Source organism: Manis pentadactyla, chromosome 9 (assembly GCF_030020395.1).
Source record: "Manis pentadactyla isolate mManPen7 chromosome 9, mManPen7.hap1, whole genome shotgun sequence".
Classification (NCBI taxonomy): Eukaryota; Metazoa; Chordata; class Mammalia; order Pholidota; family Manidae; genus Manis; species Manis pentadactyla.
The window spans coordinates 102,723,672-102,748,134 of NC_080027.1; the positions used below are offsets into that span (position 1 = coordinate 102,723,672).

Here is a 24,463-nt window from a genome sequence, read left to right on the forward strand (position 1 = left end):
GGAATTTTATCAGACATACAGGGAAGACATAATACCCATTTTCCTTAAAGTTTTCCAAAAAATAGAGGAGGAGGGGATACTCCCAAACTCATTCTATGAAGCTAACATCACCCTAATACCAAAACCAGGCAAAGACCCCACCAAAAAAGAAAACTACAGACCAATATCCCTGATGAACATAGATGCAAAAATACTGAACAAAATATTAGCAAACCGAATTCAAAAATACATCAAAAGGATCACACACCATGACCAAGTGGGATTCATCCCAGGGATGCAAGGATGGTACAACATGCGAAAGTCCATCAACATCATCCATCACAACAACAAAAAGAAAGACAAAAACCACATGATCATCTCCATAGATGCTGAAAAAGCATTTGACAAAGTTCAACATCCATTCATGATAAAAACTCTCAGCAAAATGGGAATAGAGGGCAAGTACCTCAACATAATAAAGGCCATCTATGATAAACCCACAGCCAACATTATATTGAACAGCGAGAAGCTGAAAGCTTTTCCTCTGAGATCGGGAACTAGACAGGGATGCCCACTCTCTCCACTGTTATTTAACATAGTACTGGAGGTCCTAGCCATGGCAATCAGACTAAACAAAGAAATACAAGGAATCCAGATTGGTAAAGAAGAAGTTAAACTGTCACTATTTGCAGATGACATGATACTGTACATAAAAAAACCCTAAAGACTCCACCCCAAAACTACTAGAACTGATATCAGAATACAGCAAAGTTGCAGGATACAAAATCAACACACAGAAATCTGTGGCTTTCCTATACACTAACAATGAACCAACATAAAGAGAAATCAGGAAAACAACTCCATTCACAATTGCATCAAAAAAAATAAAATACCTAGGAACAAACCTAACCAAAGAAGTGAAAGACTTATACTCTGAAAACTACAAGTCACTCTTAAGAGAAATTAAAGGGGACACTAACAGATGGAAACTCATCCCATGCTCGTGGCTAGGAAGAATTAATATCGTCAAAATGGCCATCCTGCCCAAAGCAATATACAGATTTGATGCAATCTCTATGAAACTACCAGCAACATTCGTAAATGAACTGGAACAAATAATTCAAAAATTCATATGGAACCACCAAAGACCCCAAATAGCCAAAGCAATCCTGAGAAAGAAGAACAAAGTAGGGGGGATCTCACTCCCCAACTTCAAGATCTACTATAAAGCCATAGTAATCAAGACAATTTGGTACTGGCACAAGAACAGAGCCACAGACCAATGGAACAGACTAGAGAATCCAGACATTAACCCAGACAAATATGGTCAATTAATATTTGATAAAGGAGCTATGGACATACAATGGCAAAATGACAGTCTCTTCAACAGATGGTGCTGGCAAAACTGGACAGCTACATGTAGGAGAATGAAACTGGACCATTGTCTAACCCCATATACAAAAGTAAACTCAAAATGGATCAAAGACCTGAATGCAAGTCATGAAACCATTAAACTCTTGGAAGAAAACATAGGCAAAAACCTCTTAGACATAAACATGAGTGACCTCTTCCTGAACATATCTCCCCGGGCAAGGAAAACAACAGCAAAAATGAGTAAGTGGGACTATATTAAGCTGAAAAGCTTCTGTACAGCAAAAGACACCATCAATAGAACAAAAAGGAACCCTACGGTATGGGAGAATATATTTGAAAATGACACATCTGATAAAGGCTTGACGTCCAGAATATATAAAGAGCTCACACGCCTCAACAAACAAAAAACAAATAACCCAATTAAAAAATGGGCAGAGGAACTGAACAGACAGTTGTCCAAAACAGAAATACAGATGGCCAACAGACACATGAAAAGATGCTCCACATCGCTAATTATCAGAGAAATGCAAATTAAAACTTCAATGAGGTATCACCTCACACCAGTAAGGATGGCTGCCATCCAAAAGACAAACAACAACAAATGTTGGCGAGGCTGTGGAGAAAGGGGAACCCTCCTACACTGCTGGTGGGAATGTAAGTTAGTTCACCCATTGTGGAAAGCAGTATGGAGGTATCAAAATGCTCAAAACAGACCTACCATTTGACCCAGGAATTGCACTCCTAGGAATTTACCCTAAGAATGCAGCAGCCCAGTTTGAAAAAGACATATGCACCCCTATGTTTATCGCAGCACTATTTACAATAGCCAAGAATTGGAAGCAACCTAAATGTCCATCAATAGATGAATGGATAAAGAAGATGTGGTACATATACACAATGGAATACTACTCAGCCATAAGAAAAGGGCAAATCCTACCATTTGCAGCAACATGGATGGAGCTGGAGGGTATTATGCTCAGTGAAACAAGCCAAGCGGAGAAAGAGAAATACCAAATGATTTCACTTATCTGTGGAATATAAGAACAAAGGAAAAACTGAAGGAACAAAACAGCAGCAGAATCACAGAACTCAAGAATGGACTAACAGGTACCAAAGGGAAAGGGACTGGGGAGGATGGGTGGGTGGGGAGGGATAAGGGGGAGAGAAGTAGGGGGGTATGAAGATTAGCATGCATGGGGGGTAGGAGAAAAGGGAGGGCTGTACAACACAGAGAAGGCAAGTAGTGATTCTACAACATTTTGCTATGCTGATGGACAGTGACTGTAAAGGGGTTTATGGGGGGACCTGGTATAGGGGATTGCCTAGTAAACATAATATTCGTCATGTAAGTGTACATTAGTGATACAAAAAAAAAAAAAAAAAGGGCAGTTCCTGTGTGGTAACCTCCAATGAGTTTTACACAAGGGTATAAAGGGCATATAAAAGTGTAGGCAAAGGGTCTGTTTGTGTTTATACAGAGGATCAAAGCCTAATTGGGCTACCCAGAAAATGAACTAAGATACGATATGAAGAAGAACTTCCCACATCAGCACTCTCTGGAAGAGTCATACCAGAAGATGATCATCAAAAAGCCTCAACAAAGATCCAGGCGATGCTGCAGTTGTAGCTGCATTCATCCCACCGGTTCCTGGACTTGACAATGGAATGAAGAAGGAGATATCTAAGCTGGCCTGTGCATACAGTAAAACAACAAATTTGACTGGATCTATACTGCTGGAACTCAACCAAGATTTAGGAGAAGTGCAAGTTGTAGCGCTCCAAAATCTTACAACTACAGACTATCTACTGTTAAAAGAACATATGGGATGTGAACAGTCCCCAGGAATGGGTTGTTTTAATTTGTCTGATTTCTCTCAGACTGTTCAAGTTTAGTTGGACAATATCCACCACATCACAGATAAGTTTTCACAAATGCCTAGGGTGCCTAACTGGTTTTCTTGGTTTCACTGGAGATGGCTGGTAATTATAGGTCTGCTTTGGTTATGTAACTGTATTCCTATTATGTTAATGTGTGTACGCAATTTAATTAGTAGTTTAAAACCTATACATGCTTAAGTTACTCTACAAGAAGATATGTCAAAGAAATAATCAATCTTCCCATGTTTTCTTCCGTCTGCTACTCCTATAGCTTTTCTTCATCCTTCCTAATTACAACCCTTAAATAGAATTTGCGCCTCAAATCGAATTTACCGAGTATTATAATTCTTCCAAGTGATAAAGATACCTCAAGACAAATACTGGGCATAAAAGCCACAGGGCATAAATCTGCAAAGAAGTAAAAAGCTAACCTTTTCAAACAATATTGCCTCTCTCTCACTTACCAACTTTACATTTCCCTGTATGGCCCCGGAAGATGACTGGTTAGCCAGAGACGGGTAAGATTCCTCAAGGGAGGAACAACCTAAGACAGGCACAGTCGCAGGGGGGCCATCAGGTGAGAAATTGGGGATCAACAGAGGTGAGGCTTAGAACCTCACGCCCCCCTGTTCTGAGAGAAATCCTCTGCATCCATGGATGTTTTATTGCCCTTGTCTAGCTTGGATTAACAGTCTACAGGCACACACCTGATCATCTACGTTTGCTCTCTTACAGCACGAAACTATGTTTTCTACCTTTATCTTGCATCTACCTACCACTTCAGCATTTTATTGAAAAAAAAAAAATAATAATAATAATAAAGAACTATGTAAGAACTTATTCACTATGTAAGAATTTGTTCACCATGTAAGAACTTGCTTGTTATGCTTCAGAATATTGGAGACTGACGAGAATTAGGCTTGGGGTGGATTAATGATTGTGCATTGAACATTGAGTCCCCTATACAGAATTTTATTGTTGTTAACAACCATTTGATGAATAAATATGAGAGATGCCCTCTCAAAAACAAAAACAAAAAACAAAAATAAAACAGAGTAAGTGAGAAAATCATAATATGTGACTAAAGAATTAGCAAGGACCAAACAGCATACAATCTTTTAACTCATGGTACTTGGTCTTAATGTGAAGGCACCGATGAGACAGCATGGTGAGCCACTTCATAGCTGTTAACATTCCCCAACCTGAATACCAGTCTCACTAATTCCAGTACACTGAGATCTTCTTCAAGGCCCAAACGGGAAGAACAGATTCATAACCCTACATGACCTCTCTTTCACTACTGGGCAGTAAAGCTCCTAATGCTGTTACACCAGCATTATGCCTACATTAAGAAAACCTGACCTGGAAAAATTCCAACAGAAAACAGATAGATTTACAGTGATCATTCATATCACACAAAGATAATCTACTTTTCCAAGGTATTAATAATAGATTATTTTAAAAGAAAGGTTAGAAATCTTTGTAACTGAAAAAAATTAAAAATACTATGTCCAAAATAGAACAGCTAAAGAGAGAATATACCTGTACTATGGAAAAATTGAGTAATTAAAAAGAGATTTATGCATTTAGAAATGGAAAGAGATTCAAGATACACTGTTAAGTAAAAACAAAACTTGTAGACCAATACATATGATATCATTTGTGTTGGGGGAAAAATATCCTACATATTAGTCTTAGTATTAATGGATGTATATGGATGGAAGATAAGTCTGGGAAGATCTAACAAACTTAATAGCAGTTACACAACTGGGCAATTCACAAAACATGCAAACATGACTTACTTATATAACTGCAAATAAATTTCGAAGAACAAAAATAAGAGCTGAAATACATTTAAAACACAATTTAGGCTATTTCTAGGACAAATTACTCTAAGACTAGTCAAAACATTTTCCGTATTAAACTGACCTTTTACACATTTGGATAGCCAAATGATCAAAATTTAATAGCTTTTCAAAATTCATTAGAAACACTTCATGTAACTTTTCTATAATTTACGTCTCAAAGAACTAGCATAGTTTTTAAATTTTATATTTCTTTTCCATCTCTAACCTAGTAAAATGAGGTACATAGTTTACATTACATATACTCTTACATTTTCTAATGAAATAGTTCTTGGAGACAACTGTAACAAACTTGACAGAATAGACACAAAATCACACCCAATTCTTCATTAAGAAATAAAAGCATTCCTTGGCCACAAAAATTACTTCAATGAACAGTAAACAATAAGACCACTGACTTAATTCACCAGCTAAGTGACTAGTTTGCAGATATTATAGCTGCCTAGCAGCTACTCAATTCAAATTCATACCTCCGCAAAATAACAAATAACTACATCCTGTAAGCTCAAGGTTTAACTGTGATTAAAGCTACTGCCAAAAAGCAACTATAGACAAAATTATGACGACAACATGATGCATAACAGACCTTGGTTTTCTGAAAATAAACCATGTGTCATTACATGAGGTGTTTTCAGATGCTTCTCTTATTAAAATATCTACCATAAATTCTAAACCACAATATAAACTATCACAAGTAACCACTATTTGTTAAACACCAACTGGGTACCAGCACTTTCATGTTTTCCATACAGTATCTGATTAGTGTACACAGCAATGCTGTAATGTAGCTAGCATCTCCATTTTAAAGATAAAGAAACCAAAGTACAGAGAAGCACCCAAAGACACAAAGCCAGTAAATGGCAGCACTATGATTCAAACTCAGGCCGGCCTAACTCACAAGCTGGTAATTTAAAGTCCTATAATTCATGCCCTCCTAACATTAAAGTTCATAGTGATTAAGGTGACAGAGCTTTCAGGGGTAATGGAAATACTGTGACACTGGATTGTGGTGATGGCTGCACACTTCTGTAAATTTACTTAAATAATTAAATTGTGCACTAACAGTAGGTGAATTCTACAGTATGTAAATTATACTTTAATAAAGCTGTTATAATCATCACTAAAGGCTTTTTATAAATTTTTCAAATTAAAAAATACAATTAAAAAACATAAAGATACTATACAGATTTATTCTGAGCACAGCAATGGACCTATTAGTTAATTATATTGTTTTGAAGATTTCACTAAAATATATTACAAACTGACATTTTAGAAATTCTCAAAAGTGTATTACTATCTCCTGTTACGGGTTTGTTTTATCTGCCTCTGATTTAGAGGGAGAAACATGGAAGTTAAAATATATCTATCAGGTATCTACTCTGGGACAGTTGATCCTCTGAGGCATTTTTATGTCCATTTTATAGATAACTCAAGCTTCAGAAGCATTAAATTACTTGTTCAACGCCAATAAATTGTTGAGCAGAGACTAGAACATAGCTTTTATGTGAATTTGAAGTAAAGCTTCCCTGAGAAAAGTGTATCTAAACAAAACCTTATTGTTAAGAAGTCTTGGCTCTCCTCCCACCTTACCCCATGAGATGAGTTTAACTCATTATTCTTGGCCTTAACTTAATTTGCCATTTTGCTGGAATATTTCCATAGCAACCAACATGCAGGGCAACATTTGAGAAGAGAAAATTTTTAACTATCCTGAAAAATGAAGCTAAAGCAGGAAATCAAAACAAAAGCAGCAAAATAAATGAAGGCTTATTAAAACCCTACTCAGTGTTATAATTCTCAGTAGAGTATCAATTATTTCATGGACCAAATTAGTAGTCTAAGATTTTTGAGGTGGCTCAAGGTTTTACCAGCAGCAATACCGTGAAGAGAGACCTAACTTAAAGAAATATATCTTCCCTAAATCCATGGACTGAATATGTGTCACCCTACACTGTACAAACAACTTAGATATAAATACTTTAACATGCCTGTACACTAAGGCAAATATTTAGGACAGGTATAAAGAGAAAGGCTTCTGATTTAGAGGGGGACAGCTTGAAAAATAGAGCTTGGTAAAAAGGGTTGAGAAAGCTGCAAAGCATTAATTTGGGTGGCTTACTTTCCCACTGCTCAGCTGGACCAAAAAAAATTTCTACCTCCAACCTAATACCAAATTTAGGAGAAGAAACACAAGGAAGGATAAAACCATTCAAGGAGAAGCTGCTGACCTGAAGTTGAAACAGTACTCCAGAAAGTTAATGACAGCCTCTAACTTTGTGTACACAGTTAAAAGCTCCATAGCAAACATAGCAAAGTTATACACTGTGCAAATATGCTACACTGAAGAGGATATCAGCAGTTATTTAAGAGGTGGCGGAATAAAAAGGTCAGACTCAAAAACATCATCATTAAGGAAACCATGAGGTAGTATGCAAGGAAAACGTATTTATACCAAAACAGCAAAATGTCATTCTATTTTTTTCAGTTTTCACATTAGTGCTCTTCTGAATATTACATGTACTAAACTGTCAACTCAACTAAGTAAATATGCCATCGCCATTTAGTGGTAGTCCAAACATCAAGGACATAATAAGAACTAATAACCAAAATATCAGGAATATTTTGGAATACACTGTTGATCTGTTAACTGCCAGCAAATTAAATGCAGATTTCTGAACCTGTTCTTTGTGAAAACTGCTGTCTCCCCTCCCCCCACATTTTTTTTAGCAGTGTCAAGTTGTGGTTTTTATTTGCATTTCCCTAATGCAATGTGAGGCATTTTTCCACATGTTTATTGACCATGTATTTTTTTCTTGGAGAAATGTTTATTGAGATTCTTTACCATTTTTAAGTGAGTTGTTTGTTGTTGTTTTATTTTGGTATTATTAATGTACAATTACATGAGCAACATTATAGTTAGTAGACTCCCCCTATTATCAAGTCTCCCCCACATACCCCATTACAGTCACTGTCCATCAGCACAGTAAGATGCTATAGAATCATTACTTGTCTTCTGTGTGTTATACTGCCTTCCCCGTATTGCCCCCCCTCCGTTACATTATTTGTGCTAATCGTAATACCCGCTTTTCCCCCTTATCCCTCCTTTCCCACCCATCCTCCCCAGTCCCTTTCCCTTTGGTAACTGTTAGTCCATTCTTGGGTTCTGTGATTCTGCTGCTGTTTAGTTCCTTCTGTTTTTCCTTTGTTCTTACACTCCACAGATGAGTTAAGTCATTTGATACTTGTCTTTCTCCACCTGGCTTATTTCACTGAGCATAATACCCTCTAGCTCCATCCATGTTGTTGCAAATGGTAGGATTTGTTTTCTTCTTATGGCTGAATAATATTCCATGTACCACACCTTCTTTATCCATTCATCTACTGATGGACACTTAGGTTGCTTCCATTTCTTGGCTATTGTAAATAGTGCTGCAATAAACATAGGGGTGCATATGTCTTTTTCAAACTGGGCTGCTGCATTCTTTGGGTAAATTCCTAGGAGTGGAATTCCTGGGTCAAATGGTATTTCTATTTTGAGTTTTTTGAGGAACCTCCACACTGCTTTCCACAATGGTTGAAGTAGTTTACATTCCCACCAGCAGTGTAGGAGGGGTCCCCTTTCTACACAACCTCGCTAACATTTGTTGTCTTTTGTATGGTAGTCATCCTAACTGGTGTGAGGTGATAGCTCATTGCGGTTTTAATTTGCTTTTCTCTGATGATTAGGGATGTGGAGCTGCTGTCTCTCCTTTTTAATTGAAGCTCTTTCCCTAAATCATAAAGATAACTCAGTCCCAAGACAAAGAATTGTGAATAAATTTTGAAGACTAGGTCAAATATTTTAACAAGACTTTAAATAGCTTTTCAGGTCACATTTGAAATCTGTCCTCCTGCTACAATAAGGGCTCCTCTTTTTATAAGAGGAAGTTTGCTCCTCCTGTCTGTCCCCAGAAGTTATTTTGAGACACAATGACAAATCTGATTGGCAAGAATTCAATAATCTTGAATGTAGGGGAAAATGCTCACAATGAAAAGAAAATCTAACTTGTGTCTCATTAATTCTTTTTTCAGATCGTGAAATACTAACCTATAGATTCCTATGGAATCCAAAGAAATCAAGACGTTTTAAGGGGCAGCAATAATATTGTTTCTTCAACGTATCCTCTTTACTAGTGCTTTCCCCACTGGCATGCTTAAATCCTTGTTCAGAGGAGCTAAAAAAAACTTACTTCTATCTCCAAAGTGTCTTATTTAATTTAAAGAAGGGGGTGGGGGAAGAGAAGGGGCACTCAACCCCTGTCCCTGTCTTCTCCTAGTCTCCATTCTCTACTCCTTTGCCTTTCAGTTTTCACACCACCACTTTATCTTATCTGCTGTTCTGAAACAACTCTTCATCAAGCACATCAACTACCTTCTCATGAAAGTAGACGGTCACATCACAGTCCTTCTCTTCTTTCTCTACACCACTTCATGATGTTGACCAATTACTCCTGAATATGCTACTTTTTGGCTTCTATAATGGCATACTATCTAGGTATTTCACTAACTGGCAGAATACAACTAAAGCAAGGCTTGAAAGGAAGTTTATAGCTTTAAATGCCTACACTAAAAAAGAAAGCAATCTCAAATCAATAATCTGACTTCCCACCTTAAGACAGTGGGGAAAAAAGCTATCTAACATCAGTAACATGATGACCAACTCTCTGTGTCCAACATGTAAACTGAATTTTAATACTGTTAGCAAGTGATGCCAATTTTAGATGATTACTTCCTCAAACATTTCAAAAAGAAACTTATAAACCGAAGACTTTAAAAGCTTAAAAATCCAAATATTCTTCTATCCTAGTTTTATATTAGTGCAAGAGGCATAAATTCAAGTTTAAAAAAATTTTATATGATAATGGGGGGAGTCTAGTAACCATAATGTTGCTCATGTAATTGTATATTAATACAAAAAATATATATTTATAGGTCTTTTTTTACAATGAATGAACACATGTGAGCATACACACACTTCCACTTTGGAAGAGGGAGGTGGGGAGATACTTCAAGGTTTATGGACACAAATCTAAATCTAGATTTTTGTTTGATTATTTTAAGCAGACAACATATAATACAGCAAATGAGTCCATACATATGAACTGGCAAACAGGAAAGACCCCTCAATTTTCTTTATCTTTCAGAGGGCTTCTGGGATACCACTTATTAGTAAGCTATGCTGGCCTTTTCTCTGAAGGAGAGTATCATGGGTTCAGATAATAAATGAGCAATATATAAGCAAATGGAAAGTTATAGTAATGCTAAGTCCTAAAATAACAATAGAATTTACTATGGATCAAAATACTCTAAAAACTTATAAGTACATTATTTTTTAATTCTCATAGTGATCTTGTATATTATGCCCTTGAGAAAAATCAGAGCTCAGGAAGAGTTAAGCTGTGTTCTCAAGGTCTAGAGTTGAGAACAAGGGGTAGAGTTGAGATTCTAACCCAGGTTTGTCTAACTTTATTATATGTAAGACTTTTTCTCCTCAGGTTTCTTAATCATTTGCTGGGGTAGTCTGCAAAGATGACCACGATTCCTCCCATCCCTGTAGCTATGCCCCTATGTAACCTGACTTTGCTGCTCTTTCTACCAAGAGACAGGGTCTATTTCCCTACCTCTCAAATCTGAGTGACCTTTACTTGACTTCACATACTTTATTTAATGCACAGTGATGTTGGGAAAGTTCCAGAGCCTAGACTTCAGGTGAACTTGCAGTTTCCACTCTCACTCTCTTGGTCCCAAAACGGGGGGGGGGGGGGACATTTGAGTGCCGAGCACTTAAATAGAGATCATCTCCAACAACCTTGAGATAGATGCCTCTACTACTGAAGGAAAACGGAAAACTGAGAACAGTTACTCAGCTAATTTAGTGGTCTGGTCACAATGTGAACCCACATTTGTCCAACTTCAATACCTATACTTTCTCCAGTGTAATAAAATGGCCTCCTACTTCCAGCATTTGTAATGTTTAATTATATTTCTTAATAATTTTAAGCCATAAAGACCTAAATTAAATGATGCCTGGTTTAGGTTTTTAATTAAGTAGATGTAGGGAACCCCAGAACTGTTTAAGCCTACTGTTCTTTTTCTTTTTTAAGACCTAGGTTATAGCAACTACTGTATTTTATTTGAAGAGAATCATAGGAATACTTTACTAGAACACTTTACTGAGAAATAACCAAGGGACTAAAACAGAAAATGAATCTTAATTTTATACATATTTTAAGATATCTAAAATGTATTGAAGTATAGCATAAAGAATGGTATACATATCAAGAGTGTTCAGCTCAATGAATGATCACAGAGCACATACCTGTACACCCAAGTTATACAACGTTACCAGCATCCCCAGAAGGCCCCTCACCATCCCTTCCAATCATTACTTCTTTATTCTTCCTTAAAGGTCACTACTATCCTAACTGCCAATACTACAGATTAGTTTTGCCTGTTTTAAAACTATATAATAAAATCATCATTATGTATGTTGGCTTGTTTTGCTCAACATCCTATTTTTTTCCTACATTTGTATTTTTAAACTGCTACAAAACATTCCAGTTAAATTGACCACAGGAAAACTACTCCTTATTAACTCATTTTTGGAACAGTGATAACATTTAGATTTTGAATGCAGATTTCTGGTGTGAACTGGAAGGGACAAAAAAGGTGTCAATGACAAAACTTGAGAACAAAGAGTCCCCTCTTTACTTGAGAAAACAAAGCAGCATATGTGTCACCCTAATAGCCCCTACTACTTCTTTCCTCTGACTTGCTTCTGTTTCTTTTTTTTTTAGGGAACTTGTACCTTAGACTCCACAGGGCTTTGACTGATTCTAGAACTGGGCAATAGGGAAAACAGGCAAATGTATTGGGAACAGATAAGGTATATAAAAAACATTTTGCAATGGTTGTGTAACACTTGAATGGATATGTTGCTCTTGGAAATTTCTGTATCGAAGACATAATATAACACATTTAATAATAATAAAATACCAGTAATATATTGCTAAAAAGGCATTGTCCCTATAATCTGCTGGCCAAGTCTTGAGGATATTTTCATGACTTTGTTTGTTTTTATGCAATATCCCTGACAGAATTCAAATTATTTCTAGAAACAGGTATATAAATTATAAAAGAAGGTATTTTGCTTATTCCCAAGCAGTAGCTTCTGTAGTCGAATTCTTTGGTAACACCACTAGCCAACTTTACCATTAATATACATACCTGGTAATCCGGTAATTATCGAAGATTCTATCCCTTCTACCCCAGTAAAAAATGTTATTATCTCTTGCACCTATATCTGCCCTTCCATTTCTACTTCCCTGATTGAGGTCCTATTTATTCATTAAAAAAATACTAATTGAGCCCTACCATATGCCAGACAGTGTCCTAGAATATGAAGATACAGCCCCGAGTGAAATAAAGTCCCTGCTCTAACAGAACATACAGTCTCCCTGACCTGGATCACACAATAACCTTTTAACTGATCTCTGCCTCCAGTTTTGTTCTTCCCTTCCCCCAGCCTCCCTCACAGTTGCTTGTCATTCACCTATGCTTTTCTTCTGACAAACAACTCAAAAAAAAAAGGACAGTTGACTTGAACAGACATTTCACAAGAGGATATCTAAATTATTGAAGAGTAAATAGGGTATCATTACATAGGTATACATATCATAGGGCAATTTAAATTAAATAACAGACACCACTACACCTACCAGTAGAGCTAAAAAATTTAAAACCAGCAATACCAAGTGTTAAAGAGGCTATAAGCATGCGAAATTCTCATACAATGCTGATGGTAGTATAAACTGGTACATTCACCTTGGAAAACTGGCAATACCTATTTAGAGTAAACAAAAGCCTACTAATGACTCCAAAATTCCACACCTAGGTATTCATAGAGAGAAATGACTATGCCCACTAAAAGACATATTCAAAAGTGTCATAGCAGCTTTATTCATTAAAAGCAGAAAACAAATTGGAAACAACTCAATTGTCCATCAACAGTAGAACGGATAAACTCTGATAAATTCACACAATGGGATACTATACAGCAGTAATAAAAATAAAGTGATCTACTGTTATTCAGAACATGGATAAATTTCAGGTATCATAATGAACAAAGCCAGATACAAAACAGCACCTACAGCCGGATTTCATTTATAGAGGGAGGAAAAGAATACATGATGTACACTTTCATTTAAGAAGCAAAATAGCCTATGGTGCTAGAAGTCAAAATAACTGTTAGGGAAGGTGGGAGCTACAGAAGATGTTATTGTCTGGGAAAGAGCAAAAGAATTCTTAGGTGTTAGAAACTTATTTATCTTGATCTGGTGGTGGTTATACTAGTAAAAGTATATGAAAAAAGCCATCAAGATAGACCCCTAATTTTACCCTTTACTGCATGTATATCATACCACAATTTAAAGAACAAACAACATCAACAAGTCTTAACAGGACCAATCCCAAGTGCTTGAACATGCCATACAAGATCTCTAGGATCTAGTCCACCTACCTCTCCAGGTTAATTGTTAATCACCACCTGCCTAGTATTTCATATTCTTGCAATAAAAGTATGAAGATTTACCTGTACACAATATATTCTTTTTCACTCTAGGTCTTCTTGGGCTCAAGCAGTCCCTTAATAATTTGCAAATCCTCATCCTTTAACTCCCACTCAGCTCAGGAAGCTTTCAAAAAATCTTCTTTTGTAGCCTAGTCTGTACTATGTGTCCAATATATTTTATGCTCTTTAAGAGACAGTCTATGTTGTCATATGCTGCATGGCTAATAACATCTCCTCAGTAACTGCTGAATGACTGAGAGAAATCACTACTCTGCCTGACTGCCAGTTTCACATTTCTAAAGCAGTGCCGAACAATTCACATAAAAGATAAAGCTGAATGGCAGTGGGACTTAAGACAGCAGAATTTGTCACAAGATGAGTTGTATTTTTTAATACTGACACCTAATATTTAGAAGAAAAGTATGCCTCCAAAATTAAGCATATTCTTAAAAATATAAGCTAGGTAAAACTAAAACTGAAGTGGCAGATTAAAGAGGATAAAAAAGCTAATATGAAAAGGTATATACTGAATCATCCCAACTATACAACACTATATTCCAAATAAATGTATGAAAAGATGCACTGCATCATATGTCATCAGGGAAATGCAAATTAAAACAACGTGATACCACTACACACCTATCAAAATGACCAAAATCTGGAACACAGACAATATCAAATGCCAGTGAGGAGGTGGAGCAAAAGAAACTTTCATTCACTGCTGGTAGGAATGCAAAACTGGACAGTAAATTTGGAAAAGTTTGGCAGTTTCTTACAAAACCTAACATATTCTTAGCATATAATCCAGCAATCTCTCTCCTTTCTATTTACTCCAAAGAGGTAAAAACATGCCTACACAAAAATGTGCACAAAGATGTTTATATTAGCTTTATTCTAACTTGCCAAAACTTGGAAATCAACCAAGATATCCTTCAGTAGATGGTTAAATAAACTGTAGTACATCATGACAATGGAATATTATTCAGAGCTAAAAAGAAATGCACTACCAAGTCATGAAAAGACATGGAAGAAACTTAACTGAATATACTAAGTGAAAGAAGCTACCTGAAAAGACTATATATTGATTACAACTCTAAGACATCCTAGAATAGGCAAAACTATTGAGACAAAAAGATGAACGGTTGAAGGATGCATAGGCGGAGCAGAGAGTTGTTTTAGGACAATGAAAATACTCTATGTGATACTATAGTGTTGATACATATCATTATACTTTTGTCCAAACCACAGAATGTACACCATGAGTGAACCCTCATGTAGATTATGAACCTGAGTGTCAATATAGATTCATCAATTGTAACAAAGGAATCACTCTGGTGGTAGATGTTGATGATGGGGGTAGGCTGTACATGGGTGGGAGCAGAAGTATATGGGAAATATTGGTAGTTTCTTCTTAGTTTTGCTGTGAACCTAAAACTGCTCTTAAAAAGTCTTTTAAAAACAAAAAGAATAAAACAAAAATTAGCGATTGAACCTGAAACCACTCTCAACTATAGAAATTCTATTGACACAGTTTTGTTCCTCCCTTCTTCCCCCATCCCATTATTTTGTCATTATATACCTAAGAAGATACTATGTTTTATCTTGCACTCCCCCATCAGTCAGTCATTGGGAGAATAGGTGCTATTACTTCAATAGTCAATGATGCTTTCATTCAAATATTATCCATTAAGGCTTTATGATACTATGAATTATTATTAAATGCATATAAAGGGATATAAGCATTACACTTTCTAAGGATTTTATTTCAAAACCCATCTTTTTAAAAAATAGCAGTAGAAAGAGAATAAATTTAAAGAGGCTTTTGTGGCCTTAGGAGCAACCAAAGACCTACATAATAAAATGACATGTCTGAAAAAACAGAGCCAATCCAAAGAATCCATAATTCAATTTTTCTAAATATATGGAGAGACCTACATTTATTTTTTTAAGTTTTTAAATAAATTTAAAGAGAGTCTAGATTCAAGCAAGGAGTGACAGTTTTAATCAAAACAATTCAAAAACTACTATCAGTAGGGGAATTAATGTAAAAATTGACATATAAAGCATAGGTTTTAAAAGCGATAATTACAGGGAAAGCATTTCAAAGTGAAGGTTAAAATCCCAGTTTTTTTTTAAGTATAGTACCTTAATATGGAAGACTACTACTCTGTAACAGAATGTCTCCACGAAAACGGACTTTTGGGCAAGCATGATCAAAGAAGGTCGAATCAAGACCATACAAAGTGTGGCTACTTCCATCAAAAGTAGAGGTGTAGCTTACCTCACAAGAAAAGTAAAAGGACTGACAAGAAGCTGTCTATTTTCAAGCTCTGGGAACTTGAACATGATGAATTTAGGAAGAGACAAGTTCATGTAGTAACCAAGTTGGATTTTACAGATCAAAGTTTAGTTTGAATAGAATACAAATGTAAATCAGTGCCAATAGAGAATCTGGATGCCAATAACATTCAGTTAAATTCTATTCACCCTTACCAGCGAATTTGTATTAGTACTGGAAATAAACTTATGTTATCTAAAATGGGACACATATGGAAGAAAAACTATTTTCCCACCATAACTGAATTATAGAGAAAAATTAGCTAAATAGGATAAATTTCTTCACTTAAGGCTCTAATTTGTTTAAAGATTAATAATGAATAATTTATTAAATCTATAGTGATGGTCTCAATAGTTTTGGTTTGTAAAAGTATATTTTAAATTCCATAGTATATAATCAAATAGTCCCCAGTAATTTATTCGAAAGTGATTATAACTTCAAAAGTTATTATGAAAGCAACTACAACTAGTGGGGATCCCAAGAGAGAAGTAAAATAGGATTTCTAGATTCTAATCTCAACTCTGCCATTTATTAGCTCTGAGATTTACATACCCTTGATAAATATTCAAAAGGTTTAGAGAAAAACAATAAGAAAGATGACGCCAGATTTTAGGAACAAAGAAGAATGGAGTAAAAGATAATGTCCTGATAGGAAACCTATGAACCTTAGTATAATGGGCGATATCTGGAAAGGCTGATTCTTTGTGGGGAGTAAAGGATTTAAAATTATGTGATGTTTAGGGTTGCTGGTAGCACTGAAAATGTAGGCTTGAGAATGAATTGAGGCCATGTAAATGGGTAAATTCTCTGAATATAAATGGAGAACTGGACTTTTGGGGTATAGTTTATAGCAGTACTCTTCAATAAAACTTACTGAGATGCTGTTCTGTACTTGCATTTCCCAATATGTGGCTACTGAATTCCTTGAAATGTACCTGTCCAAATGAGAAACTGAATTTGAAATTGTATTTAAATTAAAACTTAAATTTATCCATATAGTGGGGTACTGTTTAGCAGTAAAAAAAATGAGCTACCAAGTCACGAAAAAACATTGAAGAAACTTAAATGAACATTACTAAGTGCAAGAAGATAATCTCACCCATAGAACTGTACAGCACAGAGTATATCCTAATGTGAACTATGAACTTCAGTTAATAACAATATGTCAATATTGGTCATCACTTATAACAAATGCACACTAACATTATTTATTAACAGAGGTAACTGTGGGGGAAGGTGTATATGGGAACTGTACTTTCAGTGCAATTTTTCTGGAAACCTAGAGTGTTCTAAAAAAATTGAGTGCTTAAAAAACTTAAGTTTAAGTAGCCAGATGTAGGTAGTGCTATTAAACAGCACAAGTCCATATTAATGAAAGACTGATGTTGGAAGAAAATGAGAATGGTAGTTCATTTCTGGTCACCACCCCCAAAAGTATACATATAGTTAATCCTAAACTATAAGAAAAAATTTATATATAGCTTGAATATTAACATTTTACAGCACAACTTTTCAAATATTCCAAATGAATACCTTTCTAAAATGATTTTTGTTAAACAGAATTTAAGGAAGAAAATAACAGTAATTTAGTGATACTAGATATCATCAGGTACTGTATTAAGATATATGCTATCTCATTTAAACTTCAAAACAATCTTTAAAGGAAGGTGTTACTGTTTTGTGTTTTAGAGAATCAAAAAGCTTAAGTGATAAAAGATGAGAACCTAGATATATCCGACTCCAAAGTCTATATTCTAATATGTTCTTTATGTTTTTATGATTCCCAAAATTATAATTTAATTTTCCCGCAGTGAATTTATTATCAGGACCCACAGGTTATATGGCACCATCCAATAATTAATTCTTTAATTACACTCAGAGTCTCATGAGGTGCTGACCCCTAAGTAAATGGGCCCATGCCAATGTATTTTTCCTGTAACCCACCTTGCTGTCATCTTACCTATAGTACCTCTACCCCACAACTACTCTGCTGTGGGAGTAGAAAATGGATAATGAAACTTGTTAGAATTATATACAAAGCAAGAGAGCTTCTACCCTTACTGCAGGTAATTTAGTTCATTAATTTTGTGACAATTAAAGGTCTTTTTACCTCCTTATTCTAAACTGAGACCTGGATAGATGAAATATTGCTCTACAGCAAAAGCTAAGAATATAGTGATTCTGTTTCATTCACAAATCTTCCACTGACCCATATTTCAAGCATGGATCGCTAAACATCATTTCATTTAAATGTTATTTTTATTCTTAAGTTTATTTAGTACAATACCTTTCCAATAAATGTTACTATCAAAAATTGTTATATAAAAATACAGAAATATAAATATTTAGAGTTGATATTTCCCTGAAAAAGGTCACTATTAAAGAAGGAATTTTACTGTATTGAGTTCTACATATTCTTATGTCATTCTTTCTCATCACTTTTAAAGTTGTTCTTATAACTAAACTTATTAATTAAATTTTCTCCAAAAGTGGGTGAGAGTATTATCAAAATCTAAATTCTTCCCCACTTAGACCTCCTGTAACTCATTACAAATATCCACTGATAACATGAAATCTGTATTTCACCTCTCACTATAAATTTCAATTTAATTAGGTTAAGTACCATTTTGAATTTAAGATAGTGATAAATATTTCCAAAGCCCAAAATTGAAACTTCAAACTTAGCAGCAACAATTCTCAACTTACAAAAATTCAACTTTATACACTTTATTCCAGAGAGAAAGAAAGCCTAATGGTTTTCTTCAATTAATCAACTACAACAATCAAAAAAGCCACAAACCAATTGCTTCTTTAACAGTGCCTTCTTTTGGAGGGAGTCAAACATAGGGCCAAACTAGTTTCTAAGATTTATTAAAAGGGATTAAAAACTGAGTGTCAGGCAAATCATAACTCCTAAATATTCTAAAATAAGCTGAGTAAACTCATCATACACTCAGACTCTTAAAAACAGAAGTCTCGATCCAATGATCACTCTTGAATACCAATCTCAAGTAAGTCTTTGCTAATGTTCCAAGTTTCTCCTATACATTAAGAAACATCAAAAGGCAAGCAAGTTGTAGACAAAAGACTAAATAAGTATTAGTTGCTTAAATGTGTATAGAACACTAATTTAGTTAATTCTTACAATCCAGTAAGGAAACCACAGGAGTCTGAGAGTTTGAGTACAACTCTTCTAGAATGATCAAAACTAAAATTGCACACTGCTATGACTTTAACTTTTCTTCTATAAAGAGGCTCTGGGAGCATGCCTTATTTCACTTACAAAAGCATGCAAAGAATGAGGTGGTTTTTGATTCGTAACCATCATACCCCAGTTTTTCCTGCAATTTCAATCATAGTACTCTTCCTCAATCTTGGCTCAAAATAATTTTATGTTAAATTCAGAGACAGAAAGTAGAATAGTGATTGCCAAGGACTAGGTAGAGAGGTGAATGAGGAGTAACTGCTTAATGGGTACAGTTTCTTTTGGGGTAATAAAAATGTTTTGGAATTAGAGGTGGTTGCACAACATTGTGAATGTACTGTCACTGAACTGTTTACTTTAAAATGGCTAACTGTGTTATGTGATTTAAACCTCAATTTAGAAAAAGTAAGTTAAGATATATAGATAAAATTGACCCCCCTCAGAACTCTTATCTTCTACAAAATCATTGCTACCATGTTCAAATGCTTTTTAAATGGTGGAGATTTTCAGATGAAAATGCATTACAAGTTGAATTACTACCATATATGCACAGTGAAAATCAGTGTTATGTACTGACATCAGTGCTAAAATGCTTGACAAACATCAAAAGAATATTGCTCTGACATACATTTGTAAATAATCTTAAAGAAAAATATAAATGAACCTTAAAACATTTATTCCTCTATGACAGAACAGAATTTCATCCAAATCAACTACTGCATGTACAGCAAACTCAAATTTTTTACCAGCATTCTTTTACCAAGCTTAATCAGAGCAGCACTGTGAACTGATAAGAAAAGTCTAATATTATACAAAAAGTAAACAAGATTGTGTAAGAAATAAACAAGTCTGACCAATAATGGATACAAATAAATATGCTAAAACTGTCTTGAAGATGCAGGGCAACATTACAACAGATTAATAAACTTCATACTTGAAAATTTACAGAATCTATCTTAAGAAACTTTGGACTAATAAATACTTCCTTTGTACAAATGCCGGACAAAATTAATTTTATGCAATACCTCCCAAGGCTAATCCAAATCTAGCCTAGACTCCAGGAATAAACAAAAGAGATCTAAAGAGGATCCTGAGGAACAGGCTGATTTTAAAACCTATTGTGACTGTTTTGATTCAGGCCAATCTGAGAATTTAAATCCACTTGAATCCAACCCCAAAGAATACCTGAACTCCTGAGCAGTGACAGGGCCAAAGCTAAATCAGGTCAGTACACCCTGCCAAGGAACATCTTGTTCAGAGGCGTGCGTCCACCAAAAAAGGATCATTTATCAGTTTATTCTTCACTTTGCTGGGTGCAAACCACTTTTAAGACAATATGTAAAAGGAGACTGATTAGACCCCACCAAACTCCCATTTCAAACCCTAAAATCTGGAGACAAATGCTGGAGTATTTTAAATGGTCTACGGTTTAAAAAAAATTATAAATGAACAATTTCAATTGTTAGCTGACCCAGTTTTAACATACTGAATGTTACTAATGTCATTTTTAAACTTTCATAAAGTGTTTCAAAGCACAGTGTAGTAACTGCTTACACAACAAAGCCATGAAACAACTACAGCAACACCACAAATCTGTCCTACACAAATGGTTATGAATTTTATATTTATAGCATTCACATCTGTTAAAAGCAACAATAAGTGTTTCTTTTGTAATCCACATGAATAATGATTTCTGGAACTTGGCAGGGTGCAAATCATGGTAACAGAAAGGGTACCAGGGCTAAAGGCAAGACAGCCTTACCAAACAGTTCGTGGTCAAAACAAGGAAGCTGTTAATAAAGGAGATGCTTCAAAGTTTAACCTTGAGACATATGGTGGCAGTAGTAAAGCATCTAATTTGTGTCACAAGACCTAGGTCTGACTAAGCTCTTTTACGTACTAATTATGTGGCTTTTGCTAGTTACCCTGCTTCTCCTAGCCTCAGATTCCTCATACATAAAATGATAATATCACCATTATTACAGCCTAACTAGGATGATTAAATGAGAATGTGTCTGCTCATTCAACAAATACGCTTTTATAATATTTTTTATTTTTATGTACAACAAAACCCTTTCAAATCTCTTCAAATGAATCAAACATACATTAACTTTCAGTATTACCAAGAAAATTCAAATCTAATTATTAGGCTATGGTCCCAAAACTTTGTAGAAGGAAATTCTTAGATATTACTTGAGAAAATCTGAACCCAAATAATGGGAACATTGATAGTGCACAGGTGACAACTGAGGGATCACATCTTAAAATAGTTTTGACACAAATGAAAGGAGAATTTGCTAAGAGATTTTTTTCAATATTAAACAGAAAGAGCAATCCATACTCAACCTACAAATTGTTGGGTCAACATCCAATTTCAAACACAAAATCTCAACACTTAAAAATCTGTTTTCAAGAAAATGATATTGAGTAGAAGGCAAATTTGTCCTTGATACAACATGAGATATTTTTTTGTAAGAAAGCAACACTTAAAACTTACAAACTCGCAAATTACTGTAATATTCTAATAGGCTTAGGGTCACAGATAAATTCTAATTACCAATATAGGCTTTCCTTGAATTTTGTACTTAACAAAATTCACCATAAAAAAAAAATCATGGATTTGAGCACTTAAAAGTGTCCTTTTCAAAGTGTCCTTTTCAAATTCACATTACCAGAAGCCATCTGAAAGTTGTTTTCCCCACACCGCTTAATAAGTCAAAACACATCCACATAAACTGTATTTGGCATAAAATCGAAGTCATTCATATTTATCCATTATATACTTTAATCCTTAAAACAAGATAGTTCAACTGCCATGTTTATTCATAGCGTATTTACTGTCAACTCTTGTGGAAGAATTAAACACCACTCATCAAACTTCCTGAAAATGCTTTGAATTACAATAGATAAGGACAAATCTAACTAGAAATTTACTCTAAAAATGGACGAAAGACTGACACCTTCTCCACACAGGTCAGTCTATTAAGAAGGCAAACTAGGCGGACCATTTTGAATGTTAAATAGTGGAAATTTAATGTTAAATAGTGGAAAGCAATCTTGGATTCATCCAAACAATTTTAATGTAAATTGCACCCCTGGGCAGAAACTGGAAGAGTAGTAGCTTTACGTGTTTTCCCCCCTCACTTGGAAATGGGTGCGATAGATGCTTGAGATACTAAGTTTAGGAGAAATAGTTACAGTTAACTGTTGAAGTTTCAGAACACCACTACCTTAGAGAAAATTTAATGAAGAGCTGACTCTTCATAAGCATAAACATTCAAAATATAGTTGCTTCTAGCTTTTGAAAATAAGTTTTGAAATCTTATAAAATCTGGTCTAGAAATCAGATTTCGAACTCAAAGGAAAGGGTTGGTCTTAATTTTAGGACTAATTACTTATAGGCAAAAATAGAACATTAATAAGGACACAAGAAGTTCTAACGTGGAGATGAACACTTCTGTCTCCTGAAGAAATGCTTCATTAGGTCCATTTTATGCTAGTTAATGTTTCTTATGTGGCACGTAAATAGTTCAAAACGGTTGATTTGAAGAAAAGTTCTATTCAAACATTACAATTTGTCTTCACGTTGCCAGTAAGTGGCTTTGTTTCCAGTTTCATGGACTATGCTGGGATGTCAAGAGTTATATTATTACTGCTCCAAAAGAGCCCTTGTTTCACTCTCACTCGGGATGTGAGCATAACTGATGTTTAGAAAGAACTGATGCTTAGAGACGTTTCAAGAGGAACATCCCTCAGCCTTCCATCCCTCTCCACCTATTATCGACAATCGCATTTTGCCCTGTATATTTATTACGGCTGTTAACACTTAAATTTTTTTAAAAAGACACCTGCGTACACAATTTTCCTATTGCTACCAGGAAGAAAGACAACTACATGGCTCGGTCTCCAGGAGCTTCAAGGAAACAGACATAGTAAAACCCGTTTGGCCGAGGAAGGGAGCATTTGAGGAGTTGGGGAAGAGAGCCTAAGGGGGAGATAAAGGCGGCGCCTGTTTACAGACGCGTCCACCTCCCCCACCTCCAAAGACCCGGGTCCAAAAAGCGCTTCCTGGGCGCTGCCTCCTCCGGTATGCGGGTCGCCTGAGGCCCGCTCCCTCCCGCCGCAGCCGCCCTCGCCCTCCCGTCGCCCTGGGCGGCGTCCGCAGCGCCCCACGGCCTACCCAGCCGGGCAGGCCCTCGGGCGGCACGCGGCGGCCTGAGGCCTCGAGGACGCTGGCCACGGGCAAGCCCCTGGGCCGCGCGGGGGTCGGGCCGCCGAGGAGCGAGGACGAGGAATGCCCCTCACCCGCTGCGGCCGCCTATTGTTCCCTGCGGAGGCCCGGCGGCGGCCGCCCGCTCCCCACGCCGCCGCCGCCCGCCGCTCGCCGCTCGCTCACCGCGCTGGTCCGAGCAGCAGCTCCTCTCAGCTCCGAGTCCCCGCGGCCGTCGCCGCCGCCGCGGCAGCCGCCGCCGCCGCCGCTGCCACCGTCGACTCTGACTCTGTCCCAGGCCGCCGGGCCACGGCCGCCACCGCCGCCTCCGGCCTCCCACCTGCTGCTGCCGAGGCTGCTCCTGCAGCAGGGGCCATCTTGTTGGTCGGCCTCCTCTTCCTCCTCCGCCTCCTCCTCCGCCCCGTCGTCCGCTGTCCCCGTCCCCTTCCTCTTCCTCGGGCTGCTGCCCGCCCCGGAGACGGGGGCGGGGTCGGCGGCGAGGCTCCTCCTCCCGGGGGGCGGGCCCCGCGGGGGGCGGGGCGGCGCGGCGCGGGAGCAGAACTCTGAGTCACGGGCCGCCAACGCCCGGGAGGAAGCCGGCGGCGCTGGTGTCGCAGCTCGGGCGCGCCCACGCCCGGAGCCGGAGGACTGGTCCGCCCGCCCGCCGGCCCGCCCCCACCGGGGCCTCTGCGCCCGCGGGCGAGCGGCCAGACGGTGACGGTGAGCTGGAAAATGTCCGGCGTTACCGTCAAGTCCCGCACTGCCGCTGCCCGCTCGGCTTTCTCAGCTCTGTCCCCTGCCCCGGTTCCCTTTCCCCACCGCCCTTCCCCACCCCGCCCCGAGAAGCGTTTGTGCTTATCGCGGGTCTGTCCCCGGTCCCACCGCCTTGACCCTGGTCACCCCCCTCAGAGGCCCCGAAGAGTTCAGCCTCCCCGCGCTGCGTAAAGGCCAAAGGCCCGGACCCTCGCTGTTCCATCACGTCCCTCCCGGACTGTGGGAACAAACT

The 24,463-nt window shown here is 37.2% G+C and overlaps 1 protein-coding gene across 3 annotated transcripts in view; it reads right to left on the bottom strand.

Moving 5' to 3' along the window:
- RC3H1 (ring finger and CCCH-type domains 1) overlaps positions 1 to 23,925 on the bottom strand; it is an 89,368-nt gene extending 65,443 nt beyond the window's left edge. For 2 of the 3 annotated variants that reach the window (XM_036918493.2, XM_036918492.2), the window contains exon 1: positions 23,644 to 23,924. The gene's annotated coding sequence lies outside the window, so the exon portion shown is untranslated. Of the gene's footprint in view, positions 1 to 23,643 lie in introns of all 3 variants that reach the window. The other variant, XM_036918494.2, reaches the window with a different exon arrangement.
- Positions 23,926 to 24,463: the final 538 nt, after the last annotated feature.